This window comes from Adiantum capillus-veneris, chromosome 7 (assembly GCF_014529385.1).
Source record: "Adiantum capillus-veneris isolate H3 chromosome 7, ASM1452938v2, whole genome shotgun sequence".
Classification (NCBI taxonomy): Eukaryota; Viridiplantae; Streptophyta; class Polypodiopsida; order Polypodiales; family Pteridaceae; genus Adiantum; species Adiantum capillus-veneris.
Genome location: NC_140937.1, coordinates 127,622,786 through 127,639,488, shown reverse-complemented (window position 1 = coordinate 127,639,488; position 16,703 = coordinate 127,622,786). Strand labels below are relative to the sequence as shown.

The window sequence follows — 16,703 nt, the reverse complement described above, 5'->3', positions numbered from 1 at the left end:
GAGGGTGCAATGCCCACTATTAATCATGCCATGCATGGGGCGGCCGCCCTTCACTGATGCTCAATAAGGCACATGCAGTGGTAGCTCATATGCACACACACAAGCGGCTGTGTGTCTTTTCCCTCAACACTCCGACGTTAATATAACATTTCATTTCATATCTCTCTCTCTCTCTCTCTCTCTCTCTCTCTCTCTCTCTCTCTCTCTCTCTCTCTCTCTCACACACACACACACACACACACACACATCAATTGACAGCTACACATCACATACCATGAACCTAGCTACATCTCGACTCTCTACCATCTTCCATAATCCACCACTACACCCTCTCTTTCTCTCTTCCTCATATGCAAAGGATAATGATCCCATGCTCTCAGAGCCACTACCTTTTCTATCTCTTTAGAGCACCCATGCAAAGGTTGATTAGAGACCTTCTCTCCTACTCGTTACTAGACTGAAGCGCAAAGGGTGCATAATATAGTAGCTCGCATGTAGAGGGCTCGATCGTCCACACAAGTAGCACTCACATGACTGCACTCTCATGACGTTGCGGCGCCACTATTCATTGTAGCTTCACAAAAAGCAGCAATATTAGTGCAACTCAATGGGATCAATTGCACGTCCAAGCTCCGTACAACCGAACCGCTACAATATTGCAACAAGCTCGGTACTTCAGCAGCTACCAAGCTTCATGCTCATGCTCTAATTATTCGTCCATCCACGTCCCTCAACTTCCCAACCTGCAAGGTCCCCTTGCCTGCTTTCACAGCGCTTCCCTACCTGACTTGGCGATCAAGTTGAGGACTCGAGGCCCCTGTGTATTACTACGCGCAAGGTCGTGAGATGCAAGAAAAGAACTCAGATAGACACACAGAGAGAGATCATAACTAGGGCTTTCACGTTCTAGGAGTCTCCCTCTTTGTCTCTAATATCGTTTGCAGCCTTGTTGAAGGAAGGGATCCAACTGGATGATACTTATAAAAGCGGACATTGACAAAGCTCTTCAGAGATTGGTACAATAATTTCTTGCACAACGCCCTTTGCCGAGCCAAACTATGAAGATGCAAAGCTGATTTTAAACACGACATGAGGCTTTTAAATTTACTCTTTCACTGTACTTCAATGTATTTTGTACCCAGGCAATGGAAAAGATCCACATGGCTTGCAAAAGTTTGGGCTCAAACGTAAGTTGGCCCTTTTGAAGATGTTTAATATACCATTTCATTTAGTTTTTTTTTCTCTCTCTCTCTCACTCACTCTCTCTCTATTGCATCCCTATACAGGGAGGTTTCTTGCTAAGGTCTTGATGGCTACCTAGAATTCCACCCCTTATTCTAACTCATCGCTTGCAAAGAAACAGTAATTTTGAGTTCAACTCTTGTATTTGAGCATCTCAACTTCATAAACAACCATGTTTTCCTCTCGCATGCAACATGAATACTGAACTACTTTTCCTTTAGAGAGTGAGCTCAACCTATAATTTGTGATATTTTGAGACACGCCCTAGGCATCGGCTTCAATTTAGTCACATTATATGTATGTGTCTACTTGCATTCGTAATTACAAAGCTCATACTTGACTCTACAAAGCTACGATCGTAAACAAACATATCTAGAATGATTAGCTTTGCTAATCAAACTGAAAAATGACTCTTAACCAGCAATGGCTAAAGTAGAATGTGCCAATAGTTTTTGCTCATGAGTTGCTTTCATGCCAAGCGCTTCACGATGACTTGAAAAAAAAGGACGGACCTAACAGTGAAACCAGTTCTCCAAAAGACAAGGAAAGATTTAATTGAGGCACAATCTTTGCTAAGAGATGGACGATTACGCACTAGGAGATGAAGAGAAACCACATGTAACAAGTAGACAATGATTAAAAAGGAGACATCTCAAGGGCTGATGCAATAGGAATATTTATCGGCTTATCTATATTAAAATCTGTATGTTTTCAAACCAAACTTTGCATCAATTTTACCCATTAATCGCTTTTAAAATGTTAATTTATTTAATGTACGATTAAGTTATTGATGAATGTAACAAGAAACTGTTTTTAGTTCTTTGTCTTTGAGAAATAATTTTACAGGTAAATTTGAGTACAATGCTATCATATCAGAGAATCTTAAGGTATGCAATTTCTTAATGCGTACTGTTAATATCCCTCTAGCAAAGTCATTTCAATCACCCCTAGTTAGTAAGCTCTTTCTATGTAATATTAGATGGCTAACTTGTGTGATGACTAACCTTAACAACTCTCATTGTCATTGCACTTTGTATTAACAAGCTTCATACATGAGCAACACTATTTTCATTCTAGTGATTTGAAATTTATCTCATCACACTAGTTGAGACATTGTACATTGTTATGGCAAGGATCTTATCCGTTAAACTGAATGGGAATGGAAAAATTTCTACACATGTTAGAGATCCTACGCTTGAAGAGGGAAGGACTCTCCACTTTGCAATATTGTTATGAAAATTCATGGATGTCGATAGATGTATACTAGAGTGCCTATGCCTTGTAAGGCAGGACTCTCTGTGGTTACATCATATGTGGAACTGGCCCACCACATTTGGTATGGATTGATATGAACGGATATCATGAATTGGTATGGCAAGGTGGAAGGGTGACATATGATGGTCTATTTGGAACAACATTTCTTACCAATGTTGCACTCTACACTTATGCACCTTTAGTTCATTTTATGCACTCCCATCACACCATACACATGTTACACAGTTTTTTGCACTTTCTAAATTGCTTCCTATTAATCATTGCTACTCTTTTTGGTTTTTAGTTACTCATTATGTTATGCAAGCATGTACCTAGGATCTTGTACCTCGCACTCGACTCCACCACTTATGTACCTCGCAACTGAGGGTAGTTGCTTTCCCAACCTCGGAGTATGTTATGGATAAGGGATATGTGCATTTATTACTCGAGTGCTCATTAGGAGCTATGAGCATTTATGTCGGCCAGCCAATGTGTATTCATTTTTTAGCATTGAAGAATCTATAAATAAATACGTGCAAGAGGGAAATGCTCACTCTTGCACGCGGGGAGATTGCACCCAGTGCTCGTGTCTTTCTTCTCTCCTCTCCTATCTTCTATGTCGCTCTCACCGGCTCTTTGTCTCTCTCTGGTCATGCAAAGTCTTGATTATGTGCTATGGGATTTGCCAGGTATGTGGAGTTATGATTTTATGGTATGTATTATGCTATTTTGAGTATTTTGCAGGGGCCACCTTGCCTCCATTTGTAGCAGTGGGCTCCCTAGTGGAGGACAATTGGTGAGGATGATTTCTTATTGCTCTTGTTTGTGCACATTCTTTGAAAGTAATTAAATCCTATACTACGGGTTTTGTAGTTCCATGGCAGCAATAAGTAGTGGCCCAACAAAAGAGAACTTTGGTGTAGATTCCCTATTGCAACTTAAAAGGGATTGTACATGTGATTTTTTTCACAGGAGCAGATTTTGCAGGTAAGGAGTGGAAGAGCGGTGCTTTGTGTTCAAAATATCTACAATTATCTCCACCTCTGGATTGGATTTAGTCAACTAGAAAACGTAGTGGAACTGGAGATCTTGGACATGCTTGGGTGCAATTTGATCGCACTCATTGGGTGGCAGACTAGGTGGTCATGGCATGCTATGTATATGATCCAAGGTTCTACTTTTTAACAACATATTTTTCAAGTTTGAAATATCTTAAGAAATGACTAATAATATATACAATAATATTAATTTCTTACGTTACAACATGCAAGACCTCCTTGCTATTCCAACTTATGAGATGAAAGAAGAAGATATGGAAGCACAAATTCTTTTTCTGGAGAGCATAAATGAAGTAATGGAGGGGCATGGATGTGAGGAAGCAAATTTCCCTGGATTCATGATCGATGAAGCACAAATCAATTGGAATGCAGTTCGCACTGTGTTCAATGGTAGGAAAAACAATGTTCTACAAGATCGAGAGCGATCTTGCCTTTTTCATTTGGAGCAAAACATGGTGGAACACAAAGTGCATTGTTTTTTCATCTCAAGAAACTCACAAATAAATGTGTGAAAAGTGGCATTTAGCCCCCTTTAGAGAGGCAGCATCATCGAGGCTCGTCTCCTTCAACAATGGTGGTGCAATGGGCATTCCATGGATAAGAACATCCCCACAATGGACTCCTTGTTGAGTCAGTGGTGGGAGGTGCATATTGCACATTGGGGGGGACATCGTGACATGGAGAGAAGTAGTGATGTCACATAATTGAGTTTAAAGTGTAGCATAAATTACAGATTAACTAGAGTAATCAATCAATTGTGTAACATTGAACATATTCAAGCATGAAAATTGCAAAGGAAGCATTAACTTAGATTCAATCACACATCACATACATGTACAAAAACTGAGAGAGAGAGAGAGAGAGAGAGAGAGAGAGAGAGAGAGAGAGAGAGAGAGAGAGAGAGATCAATACCAGTTGAGGGCCAAAATTTTTGGAGCCAAACCCCCCTCTAAAAGGACTTTGTATTGATTATTTCTTCTTCTTCAAAAGAGATTTTGACCAATACAACTGGCTAATCGCACTTTTAACTAACAAATTAAAGAGATACAAGCTCTACAATTCGACAGAGGTTGCGATTAGACTTTTTACTTCAAACACCATGTTGAACTCAATCCTAAGGCCCTAAACACCTTGCGAATGATAGGATCTATGGGGTTTAAGCAAGAATCAGGTTGGAAAGAAGATATGTAAGCAATAAGTAGTAGTAACCTGTGTAGTGAATTATGTAAAAGCTTGAGCAACCATAGCTATGAAGACTTGTGTGGGAGAGAGAGAGAGAGAGAGAGAGAGAGAGAGAGAGAGGAGATGATGAGCCTTAAGAAGTGCATGGAGGGTTTCCTTTTGGCTAAGGATTACATGGAGCTTCAAGAGCCTTGCAGAAAAACAAAGAAATCTCCCTCTTGTGGTCCTCAAATGAAAAAAATTTAAACTACAAACTTATTAATATCGTTGTTTTCAATAAGTGTGACGAGTCATTTAAAAAAAAAAGAAACACCTTCTTTTTTTAGTTATTCCAAAAATACTCACCCTAGGTTCTCTAAAAGCAATTTTCTATTTTCAGAACTACTCTTACGTTCTCTTTTGCATGGGAGACTTGTGGATCACATCTCTTATCTCTACATAGCTTTAGATTGGCATGTGTGGATAATAACACCTTGGCTTCCATTCCCACCTTTTGGTTAGCCTTCTCACTTTTGGAAGCTTTCGAAATCCGTCTTGGACTCTTTTGAACTTGCAGATATCCCGTGCCCCATAAAATCTCAATTGAATCCTAACCAAATTTCATTGGAACGAATCTCATAGATGAAGAAGTTGAGACATTGCTTGAAGGAGGATTTCAAGTAGAGACAGTTGAGATATAAAAAATGTTATAACTATAATGCTAACTTCTCCTAGGGGTGGAGGTGATTCCTCTTTTGCTTTAACAAAAGCAGGTAGCAGTGATTCAATATTAAGAAATTTCATAAGAATCAAATTCCATACTCAAAATTAGTTTGGCTCTTGGTTTGAAGGCCAAGGTGATCGATGAAAAATGCAAGGTGGAGTCACATGGAGGAGACGGACATGCGGGGGTGTATGAGGTGCACATCAAGGATGAGCCCTACTACACATGCCCTGCTTTCACCGATAGGAAAACCCCCCCAAAAAAAAATAAAAAATCACTTGCAAGCACTTTTACTTTATACTCTTGAGAGTGATTGGATTGAGCCAAAATGGAAACATGTATATACATTAGCCAGTGCTAGGCAAGGTGGATTTTTTCTTTTCCTCGTATCCTTGGATTGTCTAATATAAACCATCAATGAGTAATTTTTTCCTCATAAATACATGTTTGAAACCCATCCATCTCTTTCCCCCCTCATGACTATATGATACAATATGCCCTATTTGGGTAATAACAGACGTAATAAATCCACGATTGCCAATAATTTTGGATTGCTATATGTGTAGTTAGCTGTTATCATGTGAGGTGCTTTGCAACAGTCTAATGTCCCTTGGGCTGCTATATTCTAGAACTTGAGAGATGCTAATGTTTTCCATGAGCTCATTCCCACCATATAAAATAGAAGATCACCATGTAGACTCGAGAAACTTTGTCTTTCCTTATCTTCTTGGCATCCCTAAACTAAAAATTAGTGACTAAATTGGCACACAAGTACATGCTTAAATATCATTGTAACATTTAATGGTCTAAATAGCTTGTATAGTGGAAAATAACTTAACATAGTGAGCATTTCATTAAGAGCGAGTTCCTAATGAGCATAGGAGAGGGCTTGGTTGGAGATAACAACATTAGCATAACACCTAATTAGTTTGGCATAACAATACTTGAAAGAGGGAGAGAAATAGAACAATTGACAACTATTGAGGACTGGATTTACATGGACCGGTCCCCCCTCCATTAGGCATTTGTATTATAGCTTCTCCCATTAAGAGAGACTTTGTACAATACAATTCTTTGTGTTCCTTGGTAAAAACCCGTTGGTGCAATGAATATGGAAGCTTCATGTACCAAACTTACACGTGATAACACATAGCATCAATTCCCTCATGGTCTCAGACCCAAGACTTCACACACCTTCGAAGATGGTGAGAGCTAGCAGGGTATGAGGGTAGATCTAGAGGAAGAAGGAGTATTCTTACGAGAAAGAAGTATTTCCTCACTTAATTACTCTTGTAGCTTAGCTTAGCTTAGTAATTAGATAATAGAGGAGAGAAGCATGGCATTGAAGCTTGGCTCTTCGTTGGATTTGCATTCCATATCCAAGAGTTGTTGGTATATGCCTCCATTCTCAAAACTTGGAGAAGAAGATAAGCTTTCCATTAAAGCTTGGAGAAGGAGATGACTTTCTTGCTCTACACATTAGTTGTGTGAGTGTGTGTGGAATAATGCCTTCACAAATCAGCCCCCTCTCTCATCTTGGTCAACCCCGATTGCAATTTACTCATGCTGGCTTCCTATTGGCCCTTGAAAAGCTTAGCCAATAGCATTTGAGCAAGCTTTTTACTCTTGTTGGCTTCCTATTGGCCTGTGAAAAGTTTAGCCAATAGCATTTGAGAGACCCAATCAAGAGCCTTGTGACAAGTCTCCATCCTTTTCCCCTTTTATAAAAGCTCAGATAATTAATTTAATTATCTGAATTCCTATTGGACCTTTTAGTCTTCTGGCCAATAGGAATTAAGCAAATTTATGGGCTGCTTAATTCTTATTGGACCTTTTGATTGTCCAATAGTATTTTAGGGAGACTAATTCTTATTGGATGTTTTTTTAACATTTATAAAATAAGAAATCTAGTTTACACTAGCTGAGCCCTCATTGGTCCACCTCTATGTCCATCCAATAGGATTCAGGCAAGAATTGGGGGTTTTCTTACATGCATGACATGTGTCCTATTTGCTTTGTGGAAAGTGTATAGTGTGTGTGTGTGTGTGTGTGTGTGTGTGTGGTGTGTGTATGATTCCTAGTCTTCTATCATCTTCCGAGCTCGTCCCCTTCTTGTCCTTTTGTTGGTTGTCCTTTTGTTGACTACTAGAGTTAGCACTTTTAGTCACTAAGCCAAGTACCCATGGCCTATGACCTTTAGAGTACAAAAGTTGGAACTTTGCCCTATGGAAGTCTTAATGGAGTTAAACCTAGAGGTCTTTTAAACTCCATTGATGTACTTTGCTCTTTAGTAGACCCTCCCCATGTGGATCCCCGATTCCCGTCGTTTGGATCCCCTATTGAGACCGGTCCGACAGCCTTTCCACTATCCAACCTTTGCTCCCCCCCTGGTATTTTCCTATATTAAATGATCAGTAAATATGAGAAGATCATTTGGGGAAAGTAGATATTAGGTTTTTATGACATTACCTCTCTTTTGATATCATAGTTGTCCTCAACTATGAGGTAGAGAAGATAAAACCTAATCATTAGTCCATTTGCTAGTGGGTAGAGGATCCCTATTTTACCCTACGACATCGTTCCAGAATGGATGACTAATCCATTTGGTGCTTGCGAGACTTAGCTGTCAAAGCATGTCTGCTCATTAGTCCGTATCAATCTTCCATAGTAGAGTGAAAAGCTCTACTTGGTGTTCGGGTGACTTCGTCGCCACAAACATGATCCTAAGCATGCATACTTCTTAACATTTGTGCACAATAAAGAGAAAGAGAGTCTTATAAGACAAAAAAATTGATCATTTCAAACATATTTACATTTTTGTTTACTCTAGGGAATCATTGTAAGCATTGACAAGGTTTAGGTTATCCTTTAATTGTGTGCCTTGCATCCATCTAGCATCTTCAAAAGGATAATTCTTAAACTTAATAAGATACCATTGGATAATCTTACCGCCTCTCAATACCTTGTCTTCGTATCGGAGAATGGACTCTGGCTGTAGTACCTCTTCTTGCTCTTCAATCTCCAGTGGGTCTTCTATGGTTGCTTTTTGGGGTGGCTCTCCTTGGTAAGGCTTTAACAGGCTCACATGGAAAGCATTGTGTATGAGCCAGTGGTTGGGAAACTTAAGTTGATAAGCTGTCTCATTGATTGGATTAAGAATCTAAAAGGGCCATAGTACCTTTTGCTAGTTTAGCATAGTATTTTTGGTGTCCCGTAGGATTCTTGCCCACCGTGTGCCTTAACACAGCCTTGGGAAATTTAAGCAAGACCCAATCATTTTCTTTAAAGGTCAGGGCTCTTCTGTGCTTGTTAGCAACAGCCTTTTGCCTTTGCTATGAGATGGATATAACATCTTTAATCTTTTGGAAAGATTCTTGTAGGTCGCGGCTATATTCATCTGCAACGAAGATCTTCCCATGTACCTTAAGTAGCAGGGGACTTTTTGATCTTCCCTCAATTACCTCAAAAGGTGCTTTTCCCGTGGATGTATGTACTGTATTATTGTAAGTATACTCCACTAAAGGTAAGTACTTCTCCCATTGGGACCTTTGATCTACTTCAGTGACATAAGCTTTTAGTAGATCAAGAATTGTTAGGTTAGCTATCTCACTTTGGCCATCCGTTTGCGGGTGATAGGCTGAAGAGAAATAGGATCTCTATCAAACACTATTGACATTGGCAAGTTGTGGTACTTAAAGACTTGTGATATAAAGAGGGTTGCCATTCGATGGGCCTTAATAGTCTTTTTGACAAGTATGAAATGAGCTTGTTTGCTGAACCTGTCTACTATTGTCCATATTTGTTAGGTTAGCTATCTCACTTTGGCCATCCGTTTGCGGGTGATAGGCCGAATAGAAATTTAGCCTTGTACCTAAATTCTCAAAGAGACCCTTCCAAAAATTAATGGGTCATTCTAGGATCTCTATCAAACACTATTGACATTGGCAAGCCGTGGTACTTAAAGATTTGTGATATAAAGAGGGTTGCCATTTGATGGGCCTTAATAGTCTTTTGACAGGTATGAAATGCGCTTGTTTGCTAAACCTGTCTACTATTGTCCATATTCTCGTGTTCCCATGGATAGACTTAGGCAATCCAAAGATAAAATCCATGGATATGCTCTCCCAAGGTGAATTAGGGATTGGCAAAGGTTGAAGCAAACCAGGTTGCTTCCCTCTATCAAACTTCGTCTTTTGGAAAACCACACATTTTGAAACATACTCTTGTATGTTCGCTTTCATGGTAGGCCAATAGAAGTACATTTCCTTCCCTCTTAGGGTAGCTTGAATCCCTCTATGCCCCGCATATGGAGGAGCATGAGATTCATACGTTACTTTCTCACGTAGTGAGTTAGTAATGCATAGCCTATTACCATAGAGAAGATAACCATCTTATAGGGTAAATGGTTCCTCTTTCTTCCCTAGTGCAAGGGCTGACATCACATCTTTAAAATCGGGATTGATAGCGTACTCATCTATCATAGAAGATAGATCATTGTGAGTTGCTATGGAAACCGCATTCACTCTCGGTCATCTTGAGAGTGCATCCGCTACTTGATTATGCTTGCCAACAATGTGAGCAATATGAAAATGAAATTGCAAAAGGAACCTTGCCCACCTCATTTGTTTGTCAGAGAGCTTGGTCTGCGTCATGAAATACTCGAGGCTTTGGTGATCCGTCCGCAGAATGAAAGGAGTCCCCAATAAGTAGTTCTTCCACGTGTCTAAGGCATGTAGAACTGCGAGGAGTTCCTTTTCATATATGCCTAGAGCTTGCTCAACGGGGTCGAGCCTTCGACTTTGATAGGATATGACTTTGATAGGATATGGCATGCCCTTCTTGGAGAAAAACAGCTCCAAGGCCATCACCACAAGCGTCACATTGGACCTCAAATGGCTTTGAGAGATCCGATAGTGTAAGCACAGGTTGAGAGATAAGCTTCTCTTTAAGCTTTTCAAAAGCACTATTCTCCTTGGTAGACCATGCATACTTAACATTCTTTTTTGTTAGGTCATGCAATGGTCCTGCTATGAGTGAGAATTTTTCTATGAAGCGTCTATAGTATGCACACATACCTATAAAGCTCCTTAATTCATGCAGATTCTTTGGATTAGGCCATGCTTTTATTATTTCTAACTTTGACGGATCCATTTGGATGCCATCTTTAGAGACAATATGACCTAAATATTGAATCTCTTGTAAGAAAAAATCACTTTTCTTTGATTTATGTAAAGCTTATTCTCTCGTAGAACTTGAAAAATTACATGGATGTGTTGTTTGTGTTCATCCAAGGAATTGAAGTAGATGATTATATCATCAAAGAACACTCCAGTGTAACTGCGGTGAGGCCTAAAGAGCTTCTCCATCATGCGGTTGAATGTAGCTGGTGCATTGGTCAAGCCAAAAGGCATGACAATGAATTTGTAGAGACCAAACGTAGTGCGAAATGCGGTCATTACAATGTCTTGATCCACTATCCTTATTTGGTGATAGCCACTTTTTAGGTCAATCCTATTGAAGTAGGTCGATCCTGCTTATCAAATAGGTCTTCTACCCACGGAACGGGAAACCTATTTTTGATGGTGATCCTATTTAGTGCTCTATAGTTTACACACATACGATATGTGCCATCTTTCTTTTGCACTAATAAAACTGGTGAACAAAATGGAGATGAACTAGGCCTAACATTCCTTTCTCAACCAACGCATGCACTTGCCGCATAATTTCCTCTTGTTAAGCTTGAGAAACTTGATAAGGAGGGTTATTAGGCGGTGAGCTTTCTGGAAGAAGCTCAATTGCATGGTCATCATCCCCTCATTTTGGAGGCAATTCAATAGGGATGTCGTCAATAAAAACATCTTGGAATTCATCAAGGAAATTAGATAACCCTAATTCTTTTTTATTCCCTTTATTTTTATTTGACAGAACATTAGGTTCATTTTGAGAGTCTTTTACAAATATCATGTACATGAAAATAGAGCTCTTTATTAACTTATCAAAAGCTTGCTTATGTACAAGAGGTATAGTGTTACCTGACTCGTTAGCATATATGTACATGTCTTTGTCCCTGTAATTAAAGTAAATTTGCCTTTCAGGGAACTTGATGTTGGCCGCCATCATGCGATCAAACCATGGTGCCCCTAGGATGAAGAAATCCTCTTTGTCCACTTAGCTTTGGACATGAAGCCTCAATTTCCCAATTAAGGGAGTAACTGGGACTTCTTCTCCCTTGAAAGCACCATTGGCTGGTAGGGTATTTCCCATCTCAAAGGCTTGGATGCCTAGCTTAGTGGCCAACTCCATGGATATGAAATTGTGAGTAGAGCCATTGTCAAAGAGAATGAAAGCGTCATGTTCTCTTACCTTTCCCCAAGCATGGCATAGAGGAGATCCTTTGCGATGAGCATCTTCTTCTTGAACTTCAATTATGGAAGCTCTAGGAGGTTCATTGCGTGTGTTCTTTTGCGGGCAAGCACGATAAGCATGCCCTTGCTCCCCACATTTGAAACAACAGTTATCCTTGCGACAACGCTCTAGCTCTTCAGGAGAGAGTCTATTTTTGCCTTTGTGGACTCCCTTGTCCTTAGCTTTGTTGTTGTTGAAGTTGCCCTTGGGAGACTTTTGGACATGGTCCTTCCCCTTAGGCTCATTACGGTCTTTGCTTTCCATGGGCTTAAGATTTTTCTTAGCCCCTTGTTGGAAGTGGATTCGTGAAGCCACCATAGTATGGTGTATGACCGTTGAAATAGTGCGAGGACATACTCGGCCATATCTTCAGATAAACCCACACAAAATTGTTGTTTTTGCTCTCCAAAATCTATCTTTTTGTAGACAGTGGCTTTGAGTTGTAAATCCCAAAACTTGTCTACATATTTGTGAATATATTCATAGGGAGAGAGCTTCAAGCTTTGCCATTCAGTGAGCACTTTGTCTTTGGCATCGCTAGCCAAAAACTGCTTCATATTGGAAGCTCTTAAAGCTTTCCATGTTTGTGGAGCTTTATCGTTTACTCGTAGGCTAGACCACCATTGCCTAGCGGACTTTTGGAGATGCATGGCTACATGACGTATCTTAGAGGACTCCGTGAAGCCCTCATCTCCGAATGCCGCATCAAATTGTTGAATAAAGGCCAAAACTCTGTCTGTAGCACCCAAGGTGCCATCATAGGTAAAAAAGAGATACTCTTTCCTCCCTCCTTGAATTGTTTGAGCTTAGATGACCTCTTCCAAGCGGCATAGGATTTCCTATTGCCTCTCCTTTTGAGCTCTTTGGGAGCTGCACCATCACTTCCTTCAGAAGAGGAGGAGGATGATGAAGATGGAGAAGAGGGTGACCTCTTTCTCGCCTTTTTCTTCTCATACTTTCTTTCTTCCTTCTTTGAATTAGGGTGAGAAGGACTATGGATGGTCTTCTTCGTTTAGGGGGTGTTGGAGAGCGTTTTGCCCGCCGTCTTCGTGGTGCCATCTCCGTCGAGGTGGCGGGAGATTCACTTCTTTCTTGTTCTTTCGGGAGCGGGAGCTCTACCGTTGTTACCACCAAGCGACCACCTTTTATGTAGCCATGGGCCGGGCTTGTCGGAACCGCTAGTAGTGTATTATGTTATTGGTCAGGCTTGTCGATCAGGTAGGAATGGTTAAGAGTGATCGCCAATGAGGGGTGCACTCTAAAACTGGAACCTATAATGTTTGGGTAAGATTGGCTAAGTGTGGGTGTCCAAATGTGAACGGGCAAGCCCATATAAAAGTCAATATAAACCTAGAATACCTCATTCTCTCATTTGTGCAATGCAAGAAGAGTGATCTTGCTCGCTCTTGCTCCATCTCCTTCTCCGTCTCCTTTGTGTACTAGTGTGTGTATGTGCCTCTGAGAGAGAGAGAGAGAGAGAGAGAGAGAGAGGGAGGGAGAGAGAGAGAGAGAGAGAGAGAGTGTAGCTATCAGTCGATCTATTGCTGAGAATATGCGTAACACGCCTGATAGAGAACTTAGAAGTAAGACAGTACAAATAGACAAACTCACACAAAAATTTAGTGGAGACGGGGATGTGAGAAATCATATCGAAGTGTTTGAAGAAATATGCGATTCTCTAGGAGAACACAATGACCTACATAATAGTAATGCTTTAAGCATAACCTTAAGTGGGAAGGCTGGAGATTGGTATAAAACTCTAAGGGTAGAAGAGAAAACGATCTACTCTACTCTTAGGAGATTGTTCTTGAAAGAGCACATACGAGAGGGAGTACTTTGGGGTGTAGCCTCTCAGCTTCATTAGTCGCTTAAAGAATTTAAATTCTCAATGTAATCCAAATGAGCGATTCAACAATAACTAATTGCTCAAAGATTTTGCATCCATTGGCCGAGCGAGGAAGAAGAAAACACGAAGAAAGAGATCCCTTAATGCTTCTAACTCAAAACCTAGTTCAAAGACTAACATAGGGACATGAGAGGATCCCGTGTATATGAATGACCCTGAAGATGACTCAGATTCGATAGAGACAACGGAGACCAAAACTGTTACTATAAAGGCAAGAGCCAGTGAGGAGGATCATGAGAGGGGATCAAATGAAAACATTGCTAAGGAAAGCAAGAGAGAATTGCGACGGACATTAAAAGAGTGTTCAAAGTTAAACCAACAAGTTGCAAACCCCCAAGATAAGCCACAAGAGACAAAAACGGAGAATTGCAAGAAAAAGATCGGAACCTATCCAAGCCCAACAACAGAAATTGAACGAGTCCAACAATTGAGGGGTTTGGTGGAAGAAACTCAACGAGAATTAGATCTGGAACCCAAGCATATCAAGATGTCGGACACACTCTTCCTCACACAAGTTCAACCTCACAAGAACCACAAGCCATTAGCCATACCCAGTATCATTCGGGAAGAGAGTGAGGGTAGGACGTCTGAAAGTGGACATACACCTTTCCTACTAGAGGGAATGTTTGGTAAGGGAATACCCGACCCCCTTGAGGAAGTGGAGATTCCATCTTCAACATTATCTTGTCAGGGTCCTTCGTCCCACAAGATGCCATTAAAAGCTGATGGATTTCATGTCCTCAGAAATTCGCACCACTATCATATCTAAGTTATACGGAGATCCAGAGTTGTTCCTAGCACTTTGAGCGTTTCTCAATGGGGAATTACAGGCCGGGTTACCGTAGTTTGCACATATGAACAAACCTGACTCGGAATGAATGATGAGGAACATTTAGCACCACCATCCGACCTGGAGAGACATGAATCTGTAATTGAAATACCCGTTAACAAGTTGGGCAATACTTTGAAGGTGATGAATCTAATGCAACCCCACCAATCACTACTAAAGGATTAACTGTGAAGGGAGTCCTTGATGGTGGTGCGAGAGTTAGCATTGTGACAAAGAGTTGTTGGGAGTCTATGGGGAGACCTCACCTTGAAGTCACAAGTGTAGTGGTAAAAATGGCTAATGGATCTATCGTTATGCCTATTGGAATGCTAAAAGATCTCAAGATCAAGGTCCTGGGACACAAGGTAAGGCATACTTTCATTGTTATGGATTTCTCCAAGCATCCTATGTCATTTGAGATTATCTTAGGGCGTGCATTCATGAGGGAAGCAAAAATGGTGCATGATTGGTCCAAAAACCACGTCTACTTACAATTCCAAGACTCTATCATTCGAGTTGACTTTTAAGTGGTCGAATGCATCCTTTAGGGAATAAATTTATCATTGACAATCCATCGGACACCACAATTCACTCGGCCCCATTGCAGTATTTTTACACATGTAACGAAGACACAAATATTGGGGGAGACTCTCCTTATATGGATATCCTACCCGGAATGGCTGAGTCAGACAACGTTGATTGGGTACACCTAGCAGAAACTATAGATACATGGGGAACAAGAGGAACAACCTGGGTAACACCAGATGGGGAAGAGATACAACAAATTGTAACAATAAACATCTTAGGTGTAGTGCATGTAACCTCCGATGATAAAAGAGAGGCACACCTACCTGAGAGTGAAACTAATGATTCCTCTAAGGATTCAGACCAATACACCTCAAAAATGGAATCTCAGGGAGAAATTGATTCACAGACAGAGGAAACAACCAATGAACCAAGTCTAGGAACTAAACACTCAAGGCCTAGTACAACCGTCTATGGTAATTTAGCGGAGAGTGAAGAGGATACAAGCGAAGACCTATCAGGCGAGTAGGGTTCAAACGGTTACCAAAATCAAAACTTCAACAAGAAACGAAGGTCATATAAGAGGCGATGATATCGAGCAAATGAGAGAGCCAAGATAATCAAAGAAAGATCTACTCCAAAATGGCTTAGCTATGTAGGAGCATGTGATGCTCATCCAAATCTAGTAGACAATTGGGGTGAACATCTCCCAGAGTGTCATGTGGTGCAGCCCGCAGCCCATTGACCTTGCCCAATTGGAGATTACCGAGCGAAAATTGAGTCAAACCGTAAGAAGGTGTCAAAACCGAGAGTTAGCACAACAACAAAAGGAGGCACACCTAAAGGAAAGGTCCCTATCAGAACAAGAGCCTGCTCACTTACATCCGGCTCCTGAACATTTTAAATCTTACACCATGGGGGAGCAAAAAGTTGTGTACGCCAAAGCTCAACAAATGCCTACCGATGGAAGCAGTGGAGTCTATGATGGTCCAGTGGTAGTTAAAGAGATAGAATTAGCAGAACCAGGTGAGGAGTCTAAACCAGTCTTTATTGCTCAAGAACTTACTGAAACTAAAGAGGCTATACTTAAGGAGCTCCTCAAGTAATACAAGGATATCTTTGCTTGGACATGTCATGACATGAAGGGTGTTCCACCTTCTGTGGTGCAACATACAATTCCCATGATCAACGTTGCTAAACCCGTCCAGCAACGACCCTATCCAATGAATCCTAAGTATGCAAAAATTGTACAAGAGGAGATTGAAAAACTTATTCAATGTGGATTCATATACCCTATTGAGCACTCAAAATGGGTTTCTCCGATAGTCATTGTGCCAAAAAAGAATGGGAAGCTAAGAGTGTGCGTGAACCTCAAGAAGGTTAATGCAGCCACTAGGAGAGATCATTACCCCTTGCCATATTCAGAACATGTGCTTGAAAGAGTTGCGGGCAAGGAAGCTTACAGCTTTTTAGATGGGTACTCTGGTTACAATCAAATCACGATTGCATTAGAGGACCAAGCTAAAACTGCTTTTATCACAGAGTTTGGAGCGTTTGCATTTTGTGTTATGGCTTTTGGCTTAACAAATGCCCTTGCTA

The 16,703-nt window shown here is 40.7% G+C and overlaps 1 pseudogene; it reads left to right on the top strand.

Moving 5' to 3' along the window:
• The first annotated feature begins 3,760 nt into the window (after positions 1 to 3,760).
• LOC147454593 (uncharacterized) lies at positions 3,761 to 16,500 on the top strand (annotated as a pseudogene).
• Positions 16,501 to 16,703: the final 203 nt, after the last annotated feature.